This window comes from Panthera pardus, unplaced genomic scaffold (genome assembly GCF_024362965.1).
Source record: "Panthera pardus isolate Hobbes unplaced genomic scaffold, ASM2436296v1 HiC_scaffold_27, whole genome shotgun sequence".
Classification (NCBI taxonomy): domain Eukaryota; kingdom Metazoa; phylum Chordata; class Mammalia; order Carnivora; family Felidae; genus Panthera; species Panthera pardus.
The window spans coordinates 111,229,420-111,246,918 of NW_026526843.1; the positions used below are offsets into that span (position 1 = coordinate 111,229,420).

Here is a 17,499-nt window from a genome sequence, read left to right on the forward strand (position 1 = left end):
GAAGTCCCCCACACTGCTGATGGGACTGTAAGCTGGTATGCCCACTTTCTAAAACTGCCTGGTAGGACCCACTAAGGCTACATATTTGTGTTCGCTACGGTTTTGCACTTCTGAGTGTATACCCAACAGAAACAGGTCCAGGAGCTCACCGAAAGATGCATACGGAGCCGCACTATTCATACCATTCCAGATTGGGTCTTAGCAAAATGCCCGCCAATTAAAAAACAACAACCGCTAAGTCGATTGTGGTATGTTCCCAGACTGAGATATTGCACAGCAGCGCAAAGAAAGAAAGTGTGATTCTACTTGTAAACAGTTCCAAGTAATCCGTGCCAATAAAAGCGAGGATAAGGGCAAAAGGTGGGGGTAGAGGTGAAAGAGCTTTTCTGGGGCCAGTGATAATCTGCTTGGGGCAGGGTTCCGGGCACGTGGGCGTGTTCCGTCTGTGAAAATTCACTGAGCTGTATACTTAGCACTTGTGCCTTTTTCTGTGCGGAGGTATGTCACGGCAGTTTTTACAAAAGCAACGGATGATTTCACTGGGGAAAGAATATAGAACGAACCAGCCTAGTGGGGTTACCCAACTAGACAGCCTCGGTCCGAATCCCACGGTTACCGCCTATACCCTGCCTGACCCCAGGTAAGCCCTTACACCTTTTTTACCTCTACGTCCTCATCTGTAAAGTGGGGATGATAACAGTGCCTATGTCCTGGGGTCGTTGTGAAGATCGAATAGTTAACATTTCTGCAATACTTAGAAGAGCGTAAGGCCCAGAGTCGGTGCCATATAAGTGTTTGCTAAATAAATGAGGCCATTTCTGTGTGTGTGGGGATGCACGTAAAACCGATCTTTTAATAATGGCTACTCTAAAAGGAGACTGAAGAACAGTTAAGAAAATAAGAAGGGAGTTGAACTTATTTCCTAGGCAGAGTTCTTGATTATAAGGGAAAATATTATCTTGGCGCTTGGCCAATTCATTCTTGACTGGGAGTCTGGACTTCCAACAGGCTCCCGGGCACCGGTCCAGAGGCTTGACAACGAGCCACATTTGGGACTGCCAGAAACTGCCACAAAAGAGTCCGCCCAGAGGGCCTGTGGGAATCGCTGGGGAGGAGAGCGCGATTCAGTCAGGAGCCGCACCAGGCGCCACGCCAGGCCAGGCCGGAGGCCCCTGACGCTACCTGCTGGCTGGGGCAGGCCCTGGGCCCTCGCTTTTCCTCCAGCTCCCTGCTGGAACCTTCCCTCCCATCGCGGGGCTCCTCCAAACACGGCCAGCCGGGCAGGGGCTGCCTTCACAGGCCGGAGAGGGGAAGCAACAGAACCGAGAGCAGGAGCCTCCTACCTTCCAGAATGGAGCCCGTGCACACCGTGACACCCTCTCTCCGCCGAGTCTGTTCTTCCCTGAACACCCCTGGCGGATGAGGAACCCCCCCTTACAGGCCTCCTCCAGAGTCCCCACAATCAGGTGTCCGTGGCAGGCTGCGGCCCGCTCCCCCCTCCTTTCTGAGCAGCCGGGGGCCCCAGGCAAAGCACACCTTCCCTCTCATCGAGTCCTCTGCTCCAGTGAGCTGAGCTCACCCTCTAAAGCCTGGGCCACAGCAAAACCAATGCAAAGGACATCCATTTTTATCCCCCGTTAGAAGTGAATCTAACTCGGCAACCCCCCCCCACCCCCCCCCCCCGGAGTAGCCCCACTGACTTTTAACTAGCTTCCTGCCTGTCTTCTTTGTCGCTCCTTCACTAGCTCTTTTCCACACGCTTGGTGAAGAACAGATGAAGAGTGTCGCGTGCCCCGAGCCACGGGTGGCAGACCGGCTAGCTCGACGCGAAACCATTTCCTTCCGTGTCTTGGGCACACAGACTTCCCAGCCTCCTTTGCACGCGTGTGGGGTCATGTGGCAGCACCGGCCAGACCATGGAGGTGCCCATCAAACTTGCCACGCTATTCTCCATGCTCTATGGTTTTGGGTTTTTTGGTTTGTGTGTGTGTGTGTGTGTGTGTGTGTGTGTGTGTGTGTGTGTGTGTGTTTTGGCCTCATCTGCCGGAAGGAGTTTGCATTTCTGAACGCCTGCCGAACACAGGTCCTCTCCTCTTGGAATGTGACATGAGCAAGAAATAAACTTAATTTGTGTGAAGGCCTGAGACTTGGGGCGGTTGATACAGCAGTTAGCCTGCCCTGATGCACATGCCAAGTTCCAGCCTCTCAAACTTCTTTCTACAAGCCTGGACACGCCAGCCCTCTCCCTCACTGGTTCCCCATGGAAAACATCTTTGACCTGTCTGCGTGTAGACCACACCTGAAGCATTTGCATCCACGTCCCATATTCTGACCCTCAACCTCCAACCTTGGTTCATGTTTCAACTTTTAAATCGACTTCCCGCCTGTTGGTAAAAACGTACTGGTTGGAAGTGAACTGAAACTCTCAGAGATGGTACCCGATTTTCTCTTAACTGAGTCTTCAGGCCATATGCTCTGTGTGTCCATGGGGCACGTTGAGGGTATCTGAATTAATGACAAGAAACAGGCAGCTTTGTGGTAAACAGAGGCTGACAGACCTACGGACTGAGAAACGGAGTTGATTTATTATATTTGACTTTCTGAGATTTGGGGCTGCCAGATTTCAATACATAGTGGTGAGTATAACAGATCGCCAGTGTTTTTTGTTGGTGGTGGTGCGTTTTTGTTTTTTTTTGTTTTTTTTTTTGTTTTTTTTTTTGCTTTTTTTGAGTGGGTGAGTAGGTGAGTAAATTATCTGTAATTTAAGCCCGGCTCAGAGCTCTGAACATCCTTCAGTCAATTCTTACTTGGCAGGAAATTGGAGCTCTTACTGCTACATAAAATTCACTTTGCCATTATTAAAGAACCAACACAAGTAACTGTTTGACTCAAGTTAACATTCACTCCTTGGAATAGATGATGAGTAAATATTTACCCACTGGCATAGCTGTTGAGTAATTGCCCATTAAGAAAGTTAAATGTTAATCACTTATTTCTGGATCGAATAATTTCAACATGATCCTATGACTAATCCTTAATGTGTAAGGCAAGAAAAAAAAAGCTCACATCCGTTCATTTCTTTCAATCTTGACCATAAAGAAAAGCCTACTCTTAGGAATGTCTCAAATTAGACACATAACCAGGTTTCACTCCCTTAGCACTCAAAGCCAGCTTGATGGCTTTTTCATTGTTCTTCACCCAAAGAAACCTTGACCTCAGGTTAAGTATTAACAGGACTGGAGAAGGAAGTGTCGGATGGGAGTTTAGCGGGAAGGGGGGGACATGTGAACTAAGACGACAACTAAAACTTGGGGACAGAGGACAGAAAATATAACCTAGACGTCATGATGTTGGCTGTCCTACATCAAAGGGAGCTGTTGCATGATAATTGCCATTAAAGTAAAAACCTTACGCCACACTTTACCAAGAATGTTAAGTTTTGACTGAGTCAGAGGGGGACCCCAGCAGTAGACGGCCAACAAAGAATGAGTGGGGAAAGTCTCTAGACTGGCAAGCTCATGGGAAGGATCCCTGCTTGGTGTCCCCTCTCCTTCAAAGAAGGAAACTTCAGTTGGACTATCTCCACTCATCAAGTCAGTCTGCATCCGGATGGGAAGGGCAGTGGCCAAAATCCAGGCAGAAATTTTGCATACATGCCACGCCAGCAGGGGCCTAGATGGTAGTTTGGTGGGGACAGTGGATACTGTTGATGCCCTACCCACGGCCTCTTAACTGGGCAGGGATCCCCTCCCCCAGATGCTATAGTATTGGCTGTTAACAGCACCCAACAGTCGCTCCTTCTCTGGAGAGATGCCCTGGGTCAGTGGGAATTACCTAGCCCAGAAGGTTAGGCTCCCTTCCCCAAGGGCAGCCCCATAGCTAATAACTGACTGATTCAGTGATACAGAAGGCCGGTCCCCTAGCTTCAAGGTGGGGTCAACTCTGGTGCAATTCCTGCTCCTGTGTGAGATGAGTCGAAAGCGAGTGTCTAGCTGAGACCACACAGACAGACTTAGGTCTTTCCCCCTTGCCCTGGCCTGCTTCCCTGACTCCCCTTTTCCTGAGAGCACTCCCTCAATGAAGCATGTGCACAGGAATCGACGTCTCGGTTTCTTCTCCTGTTCTTTTTCTGAACCTGAGCAAAGACGGTAGGACAGGCAAAACATTTGGTCTCCTTTCACTGTCTCCAGTGAATTTTTTAGCGGAAGTTGCCCTGTGGACAGGTGGGGTGGATTGATCCCAGGGATGCCCCAAGCAGAACGGAGACAGAACAACCCGCCTCACTCCTTCTTACCTGTGACTGAGCTCCCTTTGGAGGAGAAGCCTGGGATTGCAGGAGTGCCTGCTACTTCTTTCCTCCCTCCATGGATCCACACCCTCCCCTCATCTGCCACCCACCCTCCAATGTATATCCAAGTGAAAACTCCCTTTTGCCATCAGATTTTCTTCTGAATAGTGACCCCTTGCCTCTCAGAAATGTATTGGGTTAGTGACTCTCTTTCTCACTTCTACACTGGTATGAACGGTTTGTGCGATAGGTATGCCTGCATTGCATGACATACAGGAAAGAACTTGACTATAAATGGTACGTGAACTTGGGCAAGTTCTTCAACCTTTCGGATCGTGGATTTCTCCATCTGTAAAATGGTATTAACAAGGCCTACCTCACAGAGTGTTGTGAGGATTAAATGATATAAAAACTTAGATGCTCATTGGTATACAACAGGTGCTCACTGGTAGACTATCTGGGATACAGTAGGTTATTAGTGGGAATTTTCTTAAAAGATCAACAAGATGCTTAAAAAGACTAAAAAGCACAACCCTACTGCTGGAACACAGAGACACATAGGCATCCCACCTCAGGTCAGTTTCTGTCATCCATCCACCCACCCACCCACCCATCCACTCATCCACCCTTCCTCCCATCCATCCCTCAAAAAAACCCCTCAGTCCTCCTTGTGAGCCATGTATTGGGGATACAGAAGCAAATCAGACTCCATGGGAGAAGCTCACTGTGAATTGCCGGTGAAAGATACAGGCCACTCTCACTGGGAATTGAGGAACACTGGGATAGAGGAGGAAGCAGGAGACTTGGGGGTGAGTTGTACACTGAGGAGTGATTTGTTTCAGAAGTCCTTCCTGTGTAAAGGATCCTTGCACTCCCACACCCAATGAAACTAAGTATCCCTTGGGATTTGATGGGACGTTCTCTCCCATTAGGTTGCTGCTGCTGCTGCTGCTGCTGCTGCCTGGAAGAGGCCCCCAAATCAAGTTCCGAAACATTGGGACTTCTGGGCTGGCCCTCTTCATGGGGCCTGGGAGCTCCTGTTTGCCTGAGGACCAAAGGAATGACTGCTCCCGAACATGTTCCTTCCCAGTGAGCCATTGGGATTCTTAATCCACTTAGGGTATTAATAATAAATAGTAAACTAATAATATAAAAAAAAGCGGGAACTACTTTGAGGAAATGTCTACCGAGGGCAGGTAGCGTTCTAGGTGCTTGACACATATTCGTTTCTCATGGCCCTGACAACTCTGGAAGGTGGGTCTTCTATCCTTCTTTCAGAGCTGAGGAAGCAGAAGGTCAAAGACACCCAAGGTTACAAATGGAGTAAGAGATGTGATTTAAACCCGTGTCCTACTTCAAGGTCTGTGCTCATTATAACCTTTGTGTTTTAATAAGCATAGTCTTGTATTAACTATGTTGGTTTTTTTCCATTTATTTGTTTAGTGACCTTGGCCAAGTTTAAGAATTTCCTTATTATTTTTTTTGAAGAGAGGAATTAAGGTTCTAATGGAGCATTTCTAAATAACCCCTAAAGTAGATAGGACTTTACAATGAAACTCTGCACACTCATCACACATACTCAACAACCATCTAAGGCCCATCTGCCCCATTTACACCCCTATCCATTTTCTTCTTCCTAGGTTGGCCATGCCAAAAATCAAACCCTATAGCTCTGGCTCCAAACCCCTCACCATGCTGGTCTTTATTTCTTTTCCTAGCACAGCACATCCCAAGGCCCACTTAAAAAATTTTTTTAATGTTTGTTTATTTTTGAGAGAGAGAGAGACAGAGACAGAGAATGAGTGGGGGAGGGGCAGAGAGAGAGGGAGACACAGAATCCAAAGCAGGCTCCAGGTGCCGAGCTGTCAGCACAGAGCCCGACGCAGGGTTGAACCATGAACTATATAAAAATATGACCTGAGCATGAAATTGGGCGTTTAACCAACTGAGCCACCGAAGCGCCAACCCCCCAACAAGGTCCACTTTAAACGATTTCTTATGTGTATTTCTCTCTTTTCTTAAAAATTCACTGTCAAAACGAATAAAATGATAGAATATTCAAATTGACTGCAGAGAGCATTTCAGAGCTTATCCTCATATTACCAATTGTGCAGCAAAGTTCTAAGGTACCATCACTATGCTACCCTGGTGATTATTGAGACGATGTTAGAGTGCAATAAAATTGAAAGCACTTTTGCTCTAGCAGAAATAAATATAGAACCAAATAAATGGCTTGCCAATTGGGGAGTACAAGTTGTTCCTTTTCTTCCCCTTAATTACCTCTCAGTGGAACATTCTAGAATGCCCAGGGGGCAAATTTCCACTAATCTTCAGGCCTCTCTAAAAGCCAGTGCCAATACAGAAGTTAAATATAGAACAATATCCTATAAACAAAGTCCTGAGTCTAAGAACCCAAATGATTCAGACATTATTTTCATTCATGGCTTACAAAGAAAGTAACATGAATTGTGTCAATGGTCCCAACACCTCTAGAGAGTATTATGTTGGAATACAAAAGACACAGAAGATTATCTTCAAGGAATTTATAATACAGCAGAGGGTATGGAATATGCCCAAATCAAATGATAGAGATATAATAGGAATACAGTGACAGTTACATACATAGACTAATGATCATACATAGCTACACACACACACACACACACACAGTGTGATGCCAACACAGAGAAATACAAGACTACCCAGGAACAATGAGAATCTGAAGCCTTAGTGTTGGTTTCAAGTCAGCCACCTGAGGGATGAAGGCAGCCTGAGGGAAATAGAGGAGGCTGCTGGACGAAATTCTCAAGGTTGGAATGGGCTCCATCCTTAGATCAGCCAGTAATGAATCATTTCTCTAAGCCACTTGGCTTTACTGGAGCTCAGTCTCTTTGTTTCTAAGGCTCCTTCCAGCTGTAACATTCTATGATGCCATGAAGACCAGACCCGCTTGGAAAACAACCCACAAGGACACTTTCCCACAGTATGGGCTTGTGAGACAAGCAACGTGATCAAGGCTCACACAGTAGTTGCTATGGCTCACAATTTAATAAACAGTTATTACAAAACCAAGCAGGATCGAGTGCCTTTGACACGGGCGTGAAGGCAGAGCGGGTACCCACCCCAGCTGGTAGACACGGAAGATTCCTTCTTTGTTAGAGATACTATGGGAATAGTGCTGACCGATGTTTTCCTACCTGTTACGGGGTCTTCGACTTTAATCTGCAAGTATGCAGCAGTTTCTGAACAATCTGGTTTGGCTAGTAGAACTTGGACTTGGTTCTGAAGTACAAACATTGCTGCGTTGACACCTCTTGGCCACCAGAGAGCTCTATGCATCCAGCCAGAGGCACCTACTGGATCAGCAAGCACGCGTTCATAAAAAGCAGGCTTGCCCTGCAGTCCCTGCGGCATGGAGGACAGGTTCTATTGTGATTTCTGATACGTGCAGAATGTACTCATCTGCCCCATCACCAGCACCTCTGGCTTTGCCCCTCTGCCTTTTGCAACATGGCACTTGGTGCATTTAGGAGGCAGAGGTGGTCAACGTGGGTACCAGTTCTCCACACCGGTCGAATGAATTCCTAGCTGTGGGGCAAGAGAAGCCGGGGCCCTCAGACTTACTGGTTTTATTGGTGGCTGCCAGCACTGAGGGACATGTGTAACGCAGCACTCAGGACAACGTCTTGTTGTGGGCTTTCTGTGGTGGTAGCTTTCTTTTTCTGCTCATAAAAATAACATATGCCAAACATGGAAAAGGCGGAAAACACAAACTAGTATAAAGAAGAAAATGGCAACAATCCATCATTCCATGAACCAGAGAAAATAAGTGAATAGATTTGGACATATTTCCTTCCAACCTTCTTTTTCTTGTGGGATGTGTGAGTATTCTTACAAGTTGATTGGAGTTGATGCATCCGGATTTTTTGGGTAATCTTTCTAACCTGATATTTTCTCTTAATTTTGGAAGTGTTTTTCCATGTCATTACAGGTACAATTCAGAATTCAGAGCAGCACCGAAGAAGACAAAACCCCCCTGTGTTTCCAGTACCCAGAGATAATCATTTTCACATTTTGGTGTTTTACCTTCCAGTGACTTTTCTAAGCATGATAGTTATTTACTTTTACAAAACTGGGACCATGTTGTACATACTGTTTCGTAAGCTGCTTTTTTCACATAAATATTCTATTGTGATCATTTTCCCTACATCATCAAATATCCTCCCCAAACCGGATTCTTAATACCTGGGTAATATTAAAATATCTGAGTCAAGCTTAATTCGCTTAATGACTTGTCTACTGTTGGTTATTTGTGCTGATTCCAATACCTTTTACTCCAATACCATCATGATGAATAACTTTATACTAATTATACCCCATGTTCACATCATCAATTATCTACCCAGCATAGATTCTTAGACTTTGAATTGCTGGGTCAAAGGGCTTGAACATTTCTAAAAGACACATTCCAATGGCCACACTGTCCCCCAGAAATGTCATTATCAGTTCATAGTCTCATCAGCACTACCTGAAAGTCTCTGTGCCATCCACACTGCCCACACCGGGGATTACTGATTTTAAAAGTCCAGGTCCATTTAATACACACACACACACACACACACACACACACACACACAGAGTTATGCCTCACTGAACATTTAAAACTTTGTGTATTGGCCACTTTTATCTCTTCATTTGTGAGTTACCGAGAACCTGATAAGTATCTACCACTGTGCTGCACATTAATGACAATTATCACTGTCTTCCAAAGAGCTGTGCAGATAAATGCCATTACCTCCCTTTTACAGACGAGGATACTGAGCTACAGAGAGCTTAAGTGTCTTCCGGAAGACACACAGCAAGTGAATGACAAAGTAAGGCTTCAAGTTCAGATCCGTGATCCCCAGTCTCATGCTCTGCTGAGGACGCCACATTGCCTGAGAAATGTTTCAAAATGTGCTTCTATCGAGGAGAGAAGATTAAAGAATTCCTGTGCTATCTGTGTAAGAAATGTCTACTTGAACCACTGTAAAGGAGAGACGGGATGAGTGAGAAAACCTTGCAGACCTTTTTACAGCTGTGCAATCCAACTGCGTCCTTTACACAGATGAGGACTCTAGGACCCTGAGGAGTTAAGTGACTTGCTAGCTATGGGTTTGACCAAAAGATGGGGTAAAGAGGCCAAGAAAATACAAACAGCACAAAACCCCGACAAGCTCTCTCATGCCACTCTGTCTTTACGCACCGGGTTTCCTGTTTGGATTTCATCCCTCATCCGCCTGGTGACTCAGCTAAAATGTCAGGTCCTCTACAAACCTCCCATCATTTTTCAAGGCAGAATTAACTGCCTCTGTACTCTGTGAGTATCTGTACTTACTGCATTATGAGCACTTTCTGCATTGTGTGGCAGAGATGTCTAATTGCCCTGCACATTTTTTAATCCCTTCCCTTCCATAGGGATCGTAGGGACGGGGCTGATGATGGAAAGTGGCTGTCTAGACGGCGTGGCTTTCCAGCACCCCAGCCTCGCGTCTCGGTGTGGCCGTGTGACTTGTTTTGGTGAATGGCAGGTGAGTGGGGCACGGCCTTCTACTGCCCCTGCCTTGCTTACTACTTGTGAACTCTGTTGTTTGAGAATATGATAGTTGGAACAAGACCATCACAAGCCTAAGGACAAAAAGCCAACATGATGAGGACGGCCGAGCAAAAGCGTGGGAGGAAGCTGGTGTGAACAACATCGTCCAGCTACTAAATCAACCCTAGAACCGCCTACCTTCAGACATTACATCTTGTGAGATAATTAAATATCTTTATCACGTAAGCCACCATTAATTGGATATTCTGTCCTTGTGGTCTAAAGCATCCTACTCCTGTCTTTGATTATTCATTCACCTCTGTCTTTCACCAGATTATTAACTTTTAGGAGCATCCTTCGCATTTAATTCACCTTTGTATCCTGTTCCCCGGGCCTATCACAAAGCCCCACAGGGGCTCAACGAACATTCCCCGAATGGAATCCGCCAATGGTGTTCAATTTTGGGAAAAGATAGTGCTATGCCTAACGATTCCTGATTTCCACGGGCCGATTCCTATAAGAACCCATTTACTTAAGCCAAACTCTTCCAACTGTGGCTCCATGAAGCTCCCTGCCATTCACACAGGCGGGTACAGAATTTGCTAGGCAAGGGTTCATTTACTGCTTGTTAATTAGTCAAGTGCTGAGTGTACCACATGACTCATTTTTACATTATTCACACAACTGCGCGATTAGCATCTTAAAAGGTTTTCTAGGAGGCTGGCCCAAGTAAGTTTATCTTGAAAAATGACACAAAAGGAAAAGAATAATTAACAAATCGGTTCCCAAGCTTTTAGTACGTGGCCAAGGAACTGATTTTTTGCTGGACTTGAACCTCAGGGGTCCTGGCCCTACCCTCAGAGCAGCAGACCTGGTAGGGAAGGGAAGGGAGGTTTCGTGCTTGGCAGTGGTACGTGGTTTTCATACTCCTCAGTTCAACAATTAACTCAGGTACTCGTTCAACTGACTCCAGTTCCAACGAACTGGACAGTGACCAGCTTGGTAGTTTGTTTTTGGAAGAAGGTAAAGAAGCACGTGAGAGGCAGCTCATCGCTATTATTAAGTGAAAAACAAAGTGCATTCTTTAACACAGATTTGCAGTTGCTGCAGAAATTAATTAATCAATAAGCTGATATCTGCCGCTGTATTTGTATCTTCCCCTAGAAGCTTCAACAGCTTAATCCACACTGGCCTGGGTGTTAGGAAATCCCCCATTTACGCCCACCCCCCACCCCCCCGCCCCCTACGATTCACTAATAAACAAGGTGACCCCAGGCAAGTCACTTAAGAACTTAAGAGAGAAATCCTGTTACCGTTCCCTGTCCTGTGAACCTCAGAGAGTTCGGGAAAGAGACCTAATAAGCCTGCATAAAGCCTACAGCACAGTGAAGAGATTTATTTCAGGGCTACTCTGCCATCTTGGCGGCAGAGCAGTGGCGTTGCGCGTCTCCCTGGTGTCGCAGTGCTTTGTTTATGGCATCTCAGCCCAGCTTCCCAAGTCCTGATGGACAGGCGGGGTCGATTAGAGGGCTGAGCTAAGGAGGTCATGGCTTCTCCTCGGATCAGGGGTCAAGCGACATTAAGGGGCACTCTCGGACCTCAAGTCAATGGCTGTGTTTGCTCACAGAAGGTGGCCCGGGGGGTGTGGCTAAAATGGAGAACCTGATCTCTTTACTGAAAAAAGCAACTGACACCGTATCCTGTCACTCTGTCAACTCCCTGGTGACTCTAGTTTTATCCTTTTCCTTCGTAAGCGTTTAGGCAGCTTTTTACACGTGTGCTTTGAGTTCTCGCTGGCTCGAAGTCCCTCGAGGGCGGTGGCCAGTCTTCTGACTCTCCAGCAGCCGCCCGCAGTGCAGCCAACAACACGACAGCGTGACCCGTTATCACATCTCTCACTCCCCCAAAATAGCTCTGGAGGGCAGGGACTTCCAGCCTCATTTTCTTAAATAGAGGACACACCTGGGGCACAGAGAGGTTAAGTAACTCGTTCCGGGCCACACATGGCAGAACCGGGACAAGGAGACAGGTTCTCGGACTCTTTCCCTGGACTTCGAACATCAAGTTATCGAACAAATACCCCCCGGTTTTGAAGGCAGACAAAAAAGCATGCACGGTCTGCTCATGCCTTTTGTCAGATGGCTCAGAGGTGATTTCTTCTGCTCCCTGCGTACAAACAACCACACGGATACACTCTTACTCTGGTTTTCAGAGCAAACTGGCAAAACCAACACACTCGCTCTTTTCCCTGCTTCATTTAAAAAAAAAAAGAAAACTAAACTAAAAACCCAACTGATTTTCCATCCACTCATCTAATAGAAGATCTTGGTTCCCTCTTCCATCGAAGTCAGTCAGAGCTATTCTTTCGGCCATAAATCTTCCCATCACATTCCCAGGTAGGAGAGCAGCCTCTGGGCGACGGCACCCAAATTGAGGGTCCAGGGGCTTGCAAGAGAAGCAATGACCTTATCGGTCAGGTCCCTCCTGGGAGCAAGAAGCCCGTTCCAATTCTTTCCCTCTCCTACTCAAGAAAGCCTAGCATTTCTTAGAAGCCATGAAGGAAGTCGAACCAAACCGAATCCCGCTGAAGAAAACCAAATCAAAGGCCAGGCTTCCTCACTCACGCGGGCCCTATCCTGAGTGAAAATGCTGTTGGCAAAATACTGCTCACTGAGGCCTGGCCCCACAGTTAAAGGTCTGAAGCTAGGGAAGACGCAGCGTCAGCACCGATGCATACAGAAAGTACATACTACTGACAACGGTAGCTAATATTGGTTTAGCGAGAACACACGTCCGACATTGTACTTAATCCCCACAAGAACCCTATGGGATTAGGACTAATATCACCCCCCTTTTAAAGATGAAGGAACCGAGGCCCAGGAGTCGGGAAGTCTGGCCAAGGCCACACAGCTAGAGCAATAAACCATGGTTAACTTCGGGCAATGATTCGGAGAGGGGTAGCTGCTTTCCACTTTTTAAAAATCGTATACATTAGTATTTTATCTTTATCACTTGATTTGCCACCAGCAAATAACTACATTGCCTTTTAAATGAAAAAGATGTAGCCAGACCGTAAGGCGAGCCTAATTCAGACTAAATGAGAAAGTGGTAAGTTCTTACATTAGCGCCAAGTAAAAAATATAAAATATCATAACGTATGGTTTTAAGTTTATTTTGAGAGAGGGAGAGAGAGCACGAGCAGGGGAGGGGCGGGGGGGGGGGGAGAGAGGATCCCAAGCAGGCTCTGTGCCATCAGCGTGGAGCCCAATGCGGGGCTCAAACTCACGAACCACGAGACCGTGACCTGAGCCGAAATCAAGAGTCGGATGCTCAACCGACTGAGCCAACTAGGTGCCCCTATAAAATATTATAAAACAAAATACAATTTTTTATCTTTAAGTATCGGACCGGGTCAACCAAGGACCACACAGGACAGTTTCCTAGGGCAACCGTTTGTTCGTGAGGAGGTATTTGAAAGTGAGTATCCCTTCGTGACTGGGGATGCCTAAAAAGCTGGATCTTTGGAAGCATTTGGAGCATTCTCCCAGCACTCCCGGCGTTATTCTTTTCCTGGTTCTTGGAGAATCAGCATCCCAAATCCCAGACTGGTGGCCTCCAGTCTAATAAGATGCGTTCACGTCACACGGACAGAGCAGGTGAATAACATTCACGGATTGCCGCCAAACCCAACGTCGCCTTCGGTGCCCCCTCTTTTCGCAAAACAAAACTCTGTGTGACTGACACCGATGCGCACAAAGACCAGCGAGAGGCCCACAAAGGCATAGGGCCAGAGGAAAAGGAGAAACCAGACACCCGGCTCCTCTGCCCAGGAAGCAGAGAAGCGGCCACACGGGGCCGGGCGCCCCACACTGCCCACCTACTTCCTCCCTCCCCAGAGGAGGGGCCGACCCCCTTTGTCCTCCCTCCTCAGAGCCTGGCCCGGGGTGAAAGTTGAAACCCCGGAGGAAGTTCAGCGTAGTGGGGATTCAGTTACTCAGGAAGGACAGGCTTCCTTTGAGTCCCTGATTTTCAAATCGTAGGATCTAGAAAACTCGGCCACCCCACCTCTGCTCACTGCCCATCATCCCCTCAAAAGGAAAGCTTCTTGTCTTCTTCCACAGACACAGAATAGCCTGTCTCAGTGACTGACTTATCCACTTGGATCAGAGCGCCTCTTCTGCGCCAACTTCCAACTCTCTCAGAAAACAAAGAGAGAGGAAGAAGAATCAGGGACATCTGCTGGTTGCCACATCCATCTGCGTAATTGGATCAATAATCTCCATTTTGGAAACGGCCTAAATATATTTTTCCATGAATATTGTTCTAAAAAACTCAGTGAGAGTCAACTGACAGCTCACCACACAGCACAGGGTTTTCACTCGAGATAGGTTACCCCTGCTCAAAACCAACAAAGGATACTCTACAGGGAAGTCGTGCAAGAACTGTGGACGCGAAGGGGGGCAGGCAGGCTGGGGCAGCGTGAAGACCGACTTCCCCTTATTTCCTTTCAGGGGCCGGCACGTGCTGGAAATTCCCCCCCCAACTGCCAGTCAGCTGTACCCTCACAGGATGCACTCGTGTAATGCGTTTGCCGGAAATCATTTGTCTGGGTGGCCACGCCTGGTGGACATTGCCATGCTAAATGAGTCTGGCTCAAAATTAACCGCCCCGGATCATTCTGTTGAACACAAGATGGCTTGTTTAGGGAGGACAGGAGAGGAAAGATTTGTGCAAGCACCTGGAGGCCACGCAGCTCTCTATAGCCTCCACGGCTCCTTCAATACCTGCTGAAAAAAACCGAATGGCTGGATTTGGAGGCATTACTTGCCGAGAGACGCATCTGTCACATCTTCTCCGCATCGTGCACCTCCGCCTGACAGTCTGTTGTCTGATTCTCTTCCCTAGAAGAGAGGGTCCATGAGGTCAAGGACCTTACCTGATGAGTAGCTTATTGTACCTCCAACACCTAGGATTATACAATAAGTGTCGAACGAATATTTGTTGAATATTACTCACGACCAACTCAGCCACGGGAGATCATTGGAGAGTAGCACTCTGAACGGCATTGAGAAAGAGCCTCGTGGAATGTTCTACTCCTAAGGCCATAAAACAAATGTTCAGATGCTTTCCAGAGCAATTAAATCCCAATCCATCGTAGGAAGACCGGTGACTCAAGCAGGAGGTTGGCACACGGCCCCAGAGGGAGTCACAGCATGGTCTCGTGGGCACAGGATCCTGGTGAAGTTAGCTCAGACTCGCAGCTAAAGCCCTGCTTAACCCAGAGGCTGTCACTAGCGTGCACCCGTTTGGGTTTGCGTGCCTGCCTGCGGGCACACACTTTGACGACCTGGATTTATTACCTTAGTTTTACAGAAGGGGAAACTGAGGCACCCAGAGACGAAGTGACGCGATCCAGGTCAGGCAGCAGGAAACACTGCAGAGGCAGGACTTGCCCCTGAACCCTGACAGGCCCAGGGGGTGTGCCGTCCTCCTCCATGTCTGAGTGGCCTTGGCACTCCAGGAAAAGCTCAAAGGTGTCTCTCTTCTCAAAGCCACCAGAAGAGTAGCTCTTGTCGGCTGCCCCTCCCGCCAGTTGGACATTCTGTCTTCTCTGCTTGCGTGGAGTCCAGAAGGAACATTGCTACACAACGTTTTTTCTTTTAATCCCCTGTGGTATTTCAACCTTTCTTGGAAAAGAAATACATCAATTCTTAGTCATCCCTCCTAAGTAAAAGGGCACGAAGGAAGCCACAGAGTTTTCTAAACTCTCTAAATTCTGGCCAGCATTTCAACTTCACCTCATACCAAATCTTCTTCCCAGAAATGCCCCTAGGAGTAGAATACATGGCCGATTTGAGTTTTATTTCTTCACCTCGTTTTCCCCGTGGTGGGTCCGAAAGGTGGGGGAACAGCCCAAAAAGCAGGTAACGGAAGAGAAAAGAGGAGGCAAGCGAGGGAACGGAATTAAAGCAAGGCCTACATACCAGCCCCCAAAAACCCAAGCATGTGACTGAGCTATGCTGGCCTTACGGGTCCAGCCCAGCAGTCCTGTGGGGAAAGGGAGGGTGAGGCGGGGCCCTTGGCAACTCTCAGCAGAGCAAACAGCACAACCCCCTCACTCTGCAGTTCCGGACCCTTCTTTTTTTCTGTTTTGGGGAGAGAGATTAACGTCACTAAATAATAGAAGACCTACATTCTTGAAAATTTAATGACTGTCCTATATCAAGCAGCTGTCAAATTTATTTGCTTGTTTTCCTGACAAAGTGTTTCATCCCAAATGTTCACAGGGGATCTTGCCTTCATCAGTCTCAAGCCACCGAGAGGGGGGTGAGAGGCAACCCGAGAAAGCAGGAATTCCCAATTTCCTAATTAACCCGTAAATTCCAAAGACCAGGTCAGCCCGCCTCCCCCCCCCCCCCACAGGATTCCACAGAATCATGGAGCAGAGCACAAAGCAGCCATAGACAGTCTCCTTGTACTTGGTTGGAATTATTAGCCAATTCCAACAGGATTCTTTTCTTTTTTTGAATTTATTTTGAGATAGAGACTGCTCGAGTGGGGGAGGGGCAGAGAGAGAGAGAGAGAGAGAGAGAGAGAGAGGGAGGGAGGGAGGGAGGGAGGGAATCCCAAGCAGGCCCTGCACTGTCAATGCAGAGCCCGATGAAGGGCTCAAACCCACAAATCATGAGATCATGACCTGAGACCTGAGCTGAAACCAAGAGTCGGACGCTTAACCAACTAAGTCACCTATGCCCCGCCCCCCCCGCCCCAACAGGGTTCTAATGTGTGCCTTTGGCTGGTCTCCCTTCCTTCATTTCACTGCACGACTGCTGGTCCTGATGCCCAGAACACACTCTGAGGTAGTTTTGGCTCCTCTCCTCCTGGCCCCCAGTCTCTCCTCCCATCTCTGAGCAAGGATGGGGGGCTCTCCACTGTGAACCCTTCATGTAAATGCCCATCCCTTCCCCGGCACCAGCTCTCCCCTCTCCCCTCAACCACTGACTTTGCCCAGTTCTCTGTCCACATTTTCACTCGTCTCAGGAAAGGGTGGCAGAAATAGGCCCTGTCCCAAGTAACCTGAACTTTGCCCTTAACCAGTGATGCCGCTATGTGGGGATATCAGAGTTGGCCCTTGTCTGCCTGGTAACCCTATCCAAAACAGCATCTTGGAGACCATCCCACCTCTAATATTATGTCAGCACGGTCCCAGAAGGCAAGAGAAGGTGAAACTCAACTTTCTCCACTGTGCATAAGAGCCACCCTTAAAACTAATGATTAAACTTCATTTTTAATTACAGGGGAGTTTGAACTAGGCATGCTCTCCAATTTCCTCCCTGCCCTTCCTGCCCCAGTGGTCCTGACTATGGCAAGGATGGCCATTAAAGTTCAACTGGATTTCAAACAGAGAGGTAGGTCCTAACATGCACGCATCGTTCATTGAACATTTACTTCTCGGTGTCCACTGTTAGCCAAGCTCCAGATAGAAGTAAAAAAAAGTCAATGTGAGCAAAGAACTTCATCTGGAGAGAAGACAGACGTTTGTTTCCTGTCCTTAATGACTATTAACAGCATTAGCTTCTGCTTGGAGGCTGATCTGGAAAATGAAAAGGGAGAAGGGGGGCTAACTGTGGGGGCA

At 47.5% G+C, this 17,499-nt stretch overlaps 1 protein-coding gene and 1 long non-coding RNA gene across 4 annotated transcripts in view; one reads left to right on the forward strand and one right to left on the reverse strand.

The window, feature by feature from the left end:
* NHS (NHS actin remodeling regulator) overlaps positions 1 to 17,499 on the reverse strand; it is a 341,053-nt gene that overhangs the window by 138,619 nt on the left and 184,935 nt on the right. The window lies entirely within an intron of this gene.
* Positions 326 to 8,283, forward strand: LOC109248350 (uncharacterized). 2 transcript variants are annotated; one of them, XR_002072011.2, is made up of 3 exons: positions 341 to 640; positions 1,009 to 2,636; positions 7,191 to 8,283. It is a non-coding gene; the product is annotated as an uncharacterized LOC109248350 (long non-coding RNA). The 2 variants fall into 2 exon arrangements; XR_008418320.1 differs by lacking the exon at positions 7,191 to 8,283 and having other exon boundaries at positions 326 to 640; positions 1,009 to 2,879.